The sequence below is a fragment of the Pinus tabuliformis genome, chromosome 4_1 (genome assembly GCF_031772625.1).
Source record: "Pinus tabuliformis cultivar Carrire ecotype Pingquan chromosome 4_1, CPIR1, whole genome shotgun sequence".
Lineage (NCBI taxonomy): Eukaryota > Viridiplantae > Streptophyta > Pinopsida > Pinales > Pinaceae > Pinus > Pinus tabuliformis.
In genome coordinates this window covers 908,109,169-908,121,168 of record NC_142303.1, presented here as the reverse complement: position 1 = coordinate 908,121,168, position 12,000 = coordinate 908,109,169, and positions in this window count along the sequence as shown.

Below are 12,000 nucleotides of genomic sequence, written 5' to 3'. Positions count from 1 at the left end.
AGAAATAGGAGGAAGACAACATGTCATCAGATTCCATGATGGCTTCAATACTCGGCCACTTAAGCTTGTGACTACAGCACCTGGACCATCCACCCATGTTAGACATAGAGAAAGAAAATTATATATGACCCATGCCTCATATATTTCCCGAATCGAATTAAATTAAATTGATTTATCGCCCATCACCAGAGACATGAATGACATTGTCGCATATACCGGCACCATGAAGATAATGCGAACAATATATCGCTGATATGTTGGCTCTGTGTAGTTCAAGAAATGTCTGTAAATATGCGATATTGCCAATCAAATCGCTATAATAGTGCATGGAAATGCTACTATTATGAAAAATATGGAAGCCATTTATTCCATGATTTGTTTTACATAAGCAAAATTAACATAAGCACTAAGGTCTGCATTTCCTGGGTCAACTAAAATAGGAACAAATTTGTGCTTCCTTATGGCCTGTAAGCTGTCTGAAATTATTCCATTTTGTCCATAATCAATGATGAGTGCACCGCCACCATCTGATGAAATCCTCTTTGCAATATTCCTTGCCAATTATACTCCAACACATTATTACAAACTCTGTTTTCTAATTCCCTTTTTAAATTTGCTGATTTTGAATGAGGGCTTTTTCTTTGTCTGCTTGCAGGGATAATTAATATTGAACTTTGGAAAGGAGAACCAGCCTCTGCAACTTGGTGAATTCGACTGCGCGAATTGGAAATTATGGTTGGAAAGAAACAACATAATTTTTCGAGAAGAAAGTTGCACTACAATAAGAGTTATCTCTAAAATAAAGGCTTTGTTGGGAGAAGCTCTGGAAGCCAACGCTACATCAAGGAATGAAACAAGATTGCTCATAGAAGAAGAGAATTGGTTTAAAGAATTAGTTCCAAAGCTAAAGGAAAGGCCCCCTCAATCTGTCCCCGCTCATTCCAGCTGGGAGATCAGGCTGGGAGAACAAGAGTTTATCAAGTGGAGATCGGCCTTGGAAGAGCATTGTTTATTCTTCGATGGGGCTTCTAAAGGAAACCCTGGGGTCGCTGGCAGTGGGGGAGTTCTATTGAGTCCTGGAGGCTTTCCGGAACTGAGATTCCATTGGGGTCTAGGAATTGAAACTAACAACAGAGCGGAGGCTTTGGCATTGTGGCAAGGGCTGACACAGGCGATCAAAAGAAATATCCTTTCTCTAGCAGTCTTCGGAGACTCAAGACTCATCATCCAGGCCATGCTTCGTCCTAAGAACTCTCACCAGGTTCAGTTAGCCTCTATCATTAGGAAAATCAGACTTCTGCTCCCTAAATTCAACAAAATATCTTTCTTTCATATCTTAAGGAACCTCAATTCCCTAGCTGATAATGAGGCCAACCTTGGTGTCCTCTGCTCTCGAAGATCCCTGGTAATAAACTCAACTGAATCATCTTGCTCAATTCCTTAAATTTCCAGCTCGACCCTCCATTCCTAATTGAAATAGGAGCTCTCTGTTAAATCAATCTTGTAACCAGACCACCCAAAGCTGAATCAAGTTTCCGAGTATGCTCTCTATTAATTGATTTGTCTCTGTCTCCCCAGCGATTTTAAAGATTCCAAATGGGCGTATCCAAGCTCAGTTTCGATTTTCCTCTGTCTATCTCTTCTGTCGGATTGGACCAGAAACTTCAGAGCCGGTCTTTCCCGGGAAACAGCATCTGCGAATCCTCCCATTCTCTGCGTTGGCAATTCCAGTTGTGGAAGTCTTGTGCCAAGGAGATCTGCTGAAACGGTTCATCACAGATTCGCAGGCAGCCCTTCTGAAGCGAAAATTGATACACAGTTAGCTCATGATCCGCTTGAGGACTTTGCAGGAGGCATCATCTCATCTACAGCCTTCAACACGCAGAAGTAGTTTACCTCATCAGCTCAGAACCTCGATTTGACCTGCATTTCTCTCGGATTGGATCTGCATTTTCACATATTCCTCTGTTCTCTGTAATGGATTCCTCAGACTTGTAAAGCATGCGGTAGCTGGTTTACCGCCCATTTCAATATAACTGTTATTGTCCAAAAAAAAGCAGTTAAGTTAAGATTAATTGCATGCAAGAACTAAATATAGCTAAAGCTATGTGTTCTTTATGTTATGTTAATGTGCATGTCCACCAACACCCCCCCTTAAGCACAACTTAGGTGAGTATGATGCAAGATGGATGAGTCCCAACAACAAGGCTATTTAGGTACCCATATACAATCCATGAAAGAGGAAAGAGGGAAAACATAATAGGAACAAATCCCCCCCTCAAATTACAACGCAAAACTAAAAAAAGATAACTGATAGGTAGTTGTTTGCTTCACCTTGAGATGATACCACATAAAGTGAAACTTTTTCTTAGTGAAAGTCTTGGTGAATATTGCCACATCATATGATAGTTAGAAAATGGACAATGATACTGTTAGCACTTGAAATTTCACCTCAGGCTGAGAAAGGTAAACCTCAAGGCTACATCAAACCATTTAGCCTCATAGCTAGCCCTACGGGGCAGGAGAAGGCTCTCTCGGTCTATCTCGGTAAAATCTTCAATAGATGAGATGACCAATAGGGTAACACTGATATTAGGCTAGTAAACTGATTAAAAAGGTTGATTTGGGGTTTTTGGGTTTTGGGTGGCAAATTGAGGAATTGCAATTTTGGGTGCGGGATTGGACACAGTTTCTACAGGGGGTTCCTTGGGGCGAGGTAGGAGACAGCGTTGATGCCTTTAACTGAGGTGGATGGTCAGGAATGAAAGATGAGGAGCTAAAGAGAGCAAACAATCACTTTGAATTCTCTTTAGACAGAAGAAAACATTGAAATTAAACAAACTTAAAAGCAGAGCATGGCAAGCATGAATTCTTACTTTAACACTTCATTTGTTTAATGTGCAGAAGTAAAAGAAAGGAAATGAATCACATAACAAGCTTACAAGTACATTGAGAAACACACCATCAACACATGAGTCCACAAGAATCCCAAATAGGACTGCAAAACCCTGGTCTTCCTTAGCCAAAAATTGCAGAGATACAGTGAATAATACAATGATAGCTTCCTCCTCAAGAGTCCAACCATGAAAATGAGCAAGAAAGTACATAATATAGATGTTCTAACCTCTTTCCCTGCCTCCATGGGTCGAGCTCATCCTTCTAGGAGCTGTTTCAACCACTTCTAAACTAAGCACTACAAACTAGGCAGTCAAAACAACTTGCCTCTATAAGCTAGGAAACCAATCCATTCATTAAATATTTTACCCTTTACATGAATGAATCTTCTAGAAGTGTTAAACAAGAGTAAAAGTGTCTTAGAGTTACAATAATTACATCAAAGATAATCATCTTCCACCCCAAAAAGTCAAACTGGGTCAAAACTGCGTTTTCTGGGCTGTACAATGCAATCTGGCAAAAACTGCCTCACGGGTCGCGCGCCCCTGCCTGACGGGTCGCGCGTCTTTGGAGCCAGTTTTGGGGCACTTACAGGTGTCCAAATTGAGAAAACGTGGGCTTTTTGGAAAGGTCTGTGAGTCGACTTTCCAACCCAACTGGAATTTTTGAATTTGGAGGTCATTTGCCCTGTCAAAACTTAATTCTCCCAAGACTGGTTTCTGCAACTCAAAAAAGGGCCAGAAAGTCATTTTTTGGTAGTTTTTTGACCTTTTGGGGGACCAAAACTGCACAAAATCTCAAGTCCATCCATGGGCATATGTAACTTTGCATGAAAAATCTAGAAATGCTGAGTTTTTACCAAACTGAGTTGCCATGATGTAGGGTCGCGCGCGGGGTGAGCCCGTTAATGGGAAAAAACCTGCAAATTGCCTGAAAATGCCAAAATTCACCCAAAATTCTCAAAATTTCCTGGGATTTGTGCTATGGCTGGGCTATTTAGTGCCATGCTCATTCAAAGAGGCTTTGGCCAAAATTTAGAGTGGATCGGGCCTTTTCCGTCGTTTTAGTGCCTTGGCCAACCTCCTTGGATCTAGCGATTGCAATTTTGACATTTCTCTAAAACCATGACACCTGTGCAAAAAGTGAAGGAGGTTTTTCTTATTTGGCATGTTATGGACAAAAACCTCTCTCATTTCTCCAAAATTCATCTTTTATTTCTCTGGAACATCATTTGAGTGCGACTTGTCCCGATGTGTGAAACAAGGAATTTTGTCGAAATGGAGAGAAATGAAGGGGATAGGGGGCTTCTAAATTCTTGGGGAAATTTTTGGGAGTGGAGAGGGATGTTAGGAAGCAGGGGAAAGTGGAATCTCAGAGATTGAGTGAGGGGAAGGGGTCCAAAAGGGCAAAACACAGGCCAAACCTAGAAAATTGCCAAGTTGTAGCTAGAAACTAGGGTTTGTGCAAAAATGAGGAATTTGGCGGATCTAAGGGATGGAAAGCATTTGATAGGGTATTTTAAGGATAGGGGAAGGTGTATGAACATCTGGGTACAAGTTTTTCCAATGACTTGACCGTCCAAGAGAAATTGGCTTTCAAAACCCTAGGAGAGGGAAATGACCTTGCCAAGGCACAACTGAAGCATGAACAAGGTGTAACATGACCCAATGGAACCTAATATGATGATGACAACCCTCTGAATGATGATACACTCAGCTGAATGATGACATGGACTGACATTTGGGCAACTTTGAAAGGAGTGAAAACAAACCCTAGACCTAATGCCTAGTGACCAAATTTTGCTTGAAAACTCTTTGAAATGACAAAATTTGACCTTGACACTCTGAGATCACTTTGTAAGAGCATATTTGATCACTAGAGGAAGGCTAGAAAGACTGACACTAACATTGGCTCCAATGGGGATGGTAGCTCCTTGGAGGTGCCAAGAATCGCAGACCTCTGGGAGAGCAGACCAGTGCTTTCAACCATTGGGCGATGGAGTCATTATTTGACAAATAATACAAGACCTTGACTCATTTATTGAATGAAAACTTGACTGAAATTGACTCAAACCGACTCGATGGCAAACTAAAATAACTTGAAAAACTCACTCAACAGACCAAACACAAATGACTCATGACTGACTTAAAACAAGACTTTACAAAGCTTATTGAAGGGCAGCAGTCCATCAAGATTTGAAATCATGATGACAACCACCTGTGTTTCTTACAAGACAATATACATCAAACTATATCAAAATGCCAATGCAACCAATCAAGAAGATGGCTTCTTGATTGATTCTCCTGATTAGATCTTCTGGTCAACAATACAAACCTATCACTGGGCATCCAAAAACATAGTTGACCATGGCTGCAACAAAACTCTGTAATAAAAGCTTTCACTGCAGGCTGCAACAAACTTGCTAGAGGATCATAAAAAACATGAAGATTTGCCATTGCCACCTTCTGCTGAAAGAACAAGGTGTCCTTTGTTTCAAATTATGATCTGCCTTCATCATGTGCTTCGATAAAAGTATGCTCCTGGTCCTCAAAAAATTCTGAACAAGTAGATGAGCAGATCTCCTCTTGTAAAAACATTTCAACACATGAAACATATGAAGAATCTGAAAGATAATCCTGTATGCTATGATCTTCTGTAGTCTGACAATATGGTAGGTCATCTTCATATGATATCACAGCCGGATTATCATCTGTTTGCTGATCTACAAGACAATCATCTTCTTCAACAGAGGAAGAAGTTTCCCCAACACTTTCCTGACTAGGTGCGCATTGCAAATCTACTGTAGCTTGGGCTGTAACGAGACCTTTCAAAAGCTGATCTATCTCCTCTTCAGACAAAGGAGACAATGCCTCTTGTTCTCTTCTGCTTAAACAGTAATTATCTTCATATTATAGGGCACTCAAACTATCATTTATTACTGAGTTATTGAAAGGAGATTCATCACTTACTTGCACAAAGATCTCACCTTGCTGTTCATGAACATCTGAATCCAAAACTCTGTCTATGATCTCAACAGTAGAGCTCTCTTTGATGGGCTTCAACACAAGGTATGCTTGGTCATCACAATCTGAATGTAGTTCTGAAGTAGCTGTCCTAACATTATCACATTCTGCAATCTGGTCTTCTTCTGTGGGCAGATCTGAAACAAGCTCTTTTCTTTCATCATCTTCCACTATATGACCATCTTCAAGCCGCTGATATTGATTCTGCTGCAAAATTTCCTGATCATCTTGATGGGTATCCAATAGGTTCTCTTCATGTTGCTGAAATGGATTCTCATTCAGAACCTCCATGATCTCAACATCCATAAAATTATCATCTTCATAATATTTCTCAAGGCTGTCAATAAAACTATAAGCATAACAGTCATGTACCAAATTTAATGATGGATAAGAGTCCTTATATCGTTCAATGAACATAACATGAAAATCCTTTAAACATTATATACAAGCAGGCGGTAAACTTTCATACCATGATTGGGCTTTACCTTCCAGAGTAGCCAGGAATATCTTCATCAAGCAATCTTCAGGAAAATCCACCTTCAACTTGCGAATATGCATATGAAATCTAACCAGATGTAGAGCAGCATCCTTTTACCATCATCATCAAATATAGGCAGATTCCTTGACCAATCTACCTTTGGAATTTTATTCGGAAAACCTGGAATGTGATCTCGGCTCAAGGGAGCGTATCTTCTTGCAATCCGATCCATCTTGAAAAGCTTAAAGCTACTGATATCTCTGCAGTGAAGTCACCATGAAGCATTGATCTCTGGATTTTTCAGTGAATGAAGTCGCCAGGTGAATGATTTCAGCCTTTCAAGTGTCTGATCGTTGTCCACTATCAACAATCAGATCTGAACTTGATACATGTACTGGGGTGAAATGCAAATGAAGTGTTGTATTCACAAGCTCACGGAGATTGACTGAAGCAGTGTTTATCTACTTCCACTTATGCAAAGCAAAAGCATTTCGAAGGCTACCTGGCATAACTTCAGGCTCCGTCTAAGACTTATGAAACCAACACATCAATCAACAAACAAGTTTGTTCTCCCCAGTATGGTCGCCAGTATGTTAGCACTTGAAATTTCACCTCAGGCTGAGAAAGGTAAACCTCAAGGCTACATCAAACCATTTAGCCTCGTAGCTAGCCCTACGGGGCAGGAGAAGGCTCTCTCCGGTCTATCTCGGTAAAATCTTCAATAGATGAGATGAAAAATAGGGTAACAATGATATTAGGCTAGTAAACTGATTAAAAGGGTTGATTTGGGGTTTTTGGGTTTTTGGTCGCAAATTGAGGAATTGCAATTTTGGGTGCGGGGATTGGACACAGTTTCTGCAGGGGGTTCCTTGGGGCGAGGTAGGAGACAGCGTTGATGCCTTTAACTGAGGTGGATGGTCAGGAATGAAAGATGAGGAGCTAAAGAGAGCAAACAATCACTTTGAATTCTCTTTAGACAGAAGAAAACATTGAAATTAAACAAACTTAAAAGCAGAGCATGGCAAGCATGAATTCTTACTTTAACACTTCATTTGTTTAATGTACAGAAGTAAAAGAAAGGAAATGAATCACATAACAAGCTTACAAGTACATTGAGAAACACACCATCAACACATGAGTCCACAAGAATCCCAAAGAGGACTGCAAAACCCTGGTCTTCCTTAGCCAAAAATTGCAGAGATACAGTGAATAATACAATTATAGCTTCTCTCTCAAGAGTCCAACCATGAAAATGAGCAAGAAAGTACATAATATAGATGATCTAACCTCTTTCCCTACCTCCATGGGTCGAGCGCATCCTTCTAGGAGCTGTTTCAACCACTTCTAAACTAAGCACTACAAACTAGGCAGTCAAAACAACTTGCCTCTATAAGCTAGGAAACCAATCCATTCATTAAATATTTACCCTTTACATGAATGAATCTTCTAGAAGTGTTAACAAGAGCAAAAGTGTCTTAGAGTTACAATAATTACATCAAAGATAATCATCTTCCACCCCAAAAAGTCAAACTGGGTCAAAACTGCGTTTTCTGGGCTGTACAATGCAATCTGGCAAAAACTGCCTGACGGGTCGCGCACCTTTGGAGCCACTTTTGGGGCACTTACAGGTGTCCAAATTGAGCAAACGTGGGCTTGTTGGAAAGGTCTGTGAGTCTAATTTCCAAATCAATTGGAATTTTTGAATTTGGAGGTCATTTGCCCTGTCAAAACTTAATTCTCCCAAGACTGGTTTCTGCAACTCAAAAAAGGGCCAGAAAGTCATTTTTTGGTAGTTTTTTGACCTTTTGGGGGACCAAAACTGCAAAAAATCTCAAGTCCATCCATGGGCATATGTAACTTTTCATGAAAAATCTAGAAATGCTGAGTTTTTACCAAACTGAGTTGCCATGATGTAGGGTCGCGCGCGGGTGAGACCCGTTAATGGGAAAAACCTGCAAATTGCCTGAAAATCCCAAAATTCACCCAAAATTCTCAAAATTTCTTGGGATTTGTGCTATGGATGGGCTATTTAGTGCCAGGTTCAGTCAAAGAGGCTTTGTCCAAAATTTAGAGTGGATCGGGCCTTTTCCGTCGTTTTAGTGCCTTGGCCAACCTCCTTGGATCTGGCGATTGAAATTTTGACATTTCTCTAAAACCATGACACCTGTGCAAAAAGTGAAGGAGGTTTTTCTTCTTTGGCATGTTATGGACAAAAACATCTCTCAGTTTTCCAAAATTCATCTTTTATTGCTCTGGAACATCATTTGAGTGCGACTTGTCCCGATGTGTGAAACAAGGAATTTTGTCGAAATGGAGCGAAATGAAGGGGATAGGGGGCTTCTAAATTCTTGGGGAAATTTTTGGGAGTGGGGAGGGATGTTAGGAAGCAGGGGAAAGTGGAATCTCAGAGATTGAGCGAGGGGAAGGGGTCCAAAAGGGCAAAACACAGGCCAAACCTAGAAAATTGCCAAGTTGTAGCTAGAAACTAGGGTTTGTGCAAAAATGAGGAATTTGGCGGATCTAAGGGATGGGAAGCATTTGATAGGGTATTTTAAGGATAGGGGAAGGTGTATGAACATCTGGATACAAGTTTTGCCGATGACTTGACCGTCCAAGAGAAATTGGCTTTCAAAACCCTAGGAGAAGGAAATGACCTTGCCAAGGCACAACTGAAGCATGAACAAGGTGTAACATGACCCAATGGAACCTAATATGATGATGACAACCCTCTGAATGATGATACACTCAGCTGAATGATGACATGGACTGACATTTGGGCAACTTTCAAAGGAGTGAAAACAAACCCTAGACCTAATGCCTAGTGACCAAATTTTGCTTGAAAACTCTTTGAAATGACAAAATTTGACCTTGATACTCTGAGATCACTTTGTAAGAGCATATTTGATCACTGGAGGAAGGCTGGAAAGACTGACACTAACAGATACCAACCTCGAAAAGGAAATGTTGCAACCAAATGACTCAAATGGAGGGATTGACTTCTCCTTTGCATTCAACCTCTACCGATGATTAAAAAATGGTAGCCTGCTTCTTGCTTGACCAAGAAATGGTGATGTTTCCCAAACTTGTACATAGTTGAAAGTGGACTTCTTCTTTGCAAATGGATCTGGCGAAACAAAATTCATTTTCAGAATTATAGATATCAACTCTCATGTTTGGATTAAGGACAAATTCTCCTTATCCATGGTTGCATGCCAAAATGAACTCCCTACAACTTCAACATGTGTTTGATGATCAAATTCATGTACCATATACGTGTGCAGGGGCATGCCGATCTCTAGGGATGTATACATGTGTCTGCATGGCTTTAGGGATGCCTTTGTGGATGCATAGTGTTATAGATGCCTCCTTAGATGCATGCATGGGCATACATGGCTTTGTGACTGAGAGTGCATTTGGGCCATCATCTAATTTATACCTTGTCAAATTTACATCATCAATAGTATAGGAATCAAATTCCTCTTCTATGCTTTCAAAGGTAGTGTCTCCACCTATAGCATAGACTTTATCACTAATGGAGGAAGATATTTCCTCATGTGCAACTTCTTCATTATTGGATAGGATAAAATTCTCATCGAAACAACTTCATTAACAATAGAAGAAGAAGTGATCTGAAATGATCTTTTATTAAAACTGATGTAGAATTGATTAGCCATTAATGAATTGAATGTTAGCTGAAAGTGCAGAAATCAAGGAAAACTTGCTTGAGAAGAAGACTTACGACAACTGATTAAAGATAAGAAAGATGCATAATAGAAGCGAAAACAGTAAAAACACAGTGATACCAGTCAAGAATGTTGATTACAGAGTTCGACCCTGATGGACTACGTCTCCGGGTTCGCTTTCAAGATGGGCGACCGCTTTATTAGGATTAAAACCAGGGGGTCCGATTACATAGAAAGTAGACCAGGCTGACGGTGCACGCAGGCACTTCTGATCACTGTCAAAGGAAGCCCTCTGAACTACCTTTCCAGTGCCTATCATGGTTCCCAATTCCAACTCTGGATGCTCCTGGTACACTAAAAACAAAACTGCCTATGACCTCTAGAATCTGCAAACAAAAAACAAAAACCACTCTCCTCCTGATTAATGAAGAAAATCTACCTCTTATAGGCGTATCGGTACACAAAAACCACCTTTGGCTAATCATCACATGAATTTGTTGCATTCAGGGTTGGTTTGTCTCGATCTTATTGAAATTTGACACCTAGGGTAGGTTTCTAGGCCTTTGAATTAATTCTAAGCAAACAAACCATACCAAAACCCAAAAATACTTTGTAATAAGTTTAGAACTGCTGACGATTATCAGATGGTGCGCTAGCTAACCATTTTCATGTGAACAGGTCTTATCTCCCGGCGATCGATTGTTGGAATTACAACTAATGGCTTATCCTGACGGTTACGACTACCGTTACTCCAACGATTCACCATGTGTCCACCTCCACCGTTGTGGTTACCCTAACTTCTGTGAACTCTCTGCGATTAACCTTGACTATTTACATGATCGGTTTATACCCCATAAGGTCAGGTCTGATGGCTACATAAACTCTAATGGTGTTCACACTTGATCAAATGGCAATGTCTATACCTGCAGTCTCTGACGTGGTTAGGACTACAGTTGATGCTACCCGACGGTGTATCCTGCTCTGATCACATGAGGCCTTCTCCGATGCGTTTTGCACTCACAGTTTAGGTGACTGTGTATTGGTTTTATAATGTTTTTGTTTGTAAAACATATTAACATATGCCCGAGGGTTGTATATTTATTGTTTGGAGCTAGGTTTGGTTTAGGTTTAGCATTAGGACTTTTAATCACAAAGTTTGAATGTGATAGGTATGGATTAGGACTTAGGTGATAGGTTTGATAGGTTTTTAATACATAAATTTCATCAACCCATTTACAATCAATCATCACCAAGTGACATTAGCGACAGTAGGATTTATGTATAATAATAGTAACTAAATCATATAAATAAAATATTTCTTAATCGATATGATTTATGTTATGTTATAATCTTTTAATGAAATCTATATTTACTAATGATATAATTGGACAACATTGAAAAATATAATAACAGTAATTAAGTTATATAAATGAAATATTTTTTAATATATATTATGTTAAAAAATTTAATCAAATTTAGGTTTATTAGTGATATTTTTCAATATATATTTTTTCGAAGAATAAAATACGAACATAAATGGATGAGATAAAAAAAATTAAAAAGAAACGATATGTGCGCTCTTTTTATTTAAATATTTGATTCAATTATAATTATATATTTTATTATTGAAATATATAAATAAAATAAACGTATAACAACAAAACGTTGGTTTTCACTATGTAAATATTTTCCTTGTGAAATGAGATATACAATATACATTTAGATGAATATTTTAACTATATTTATCAATAAATATTTGTATTATAAAATATTGTGGTTCAAGGTGAAAGAGATATTACAAAATCCCTATGACATCATAGAGGAAAAAATTTCATTCTTTAAATACATACATGTCAAGATTTTTCCATAATTTGAATCCAACTTCAAATTTTCTAAAAAAGGTTTGATTACACTTTATCAT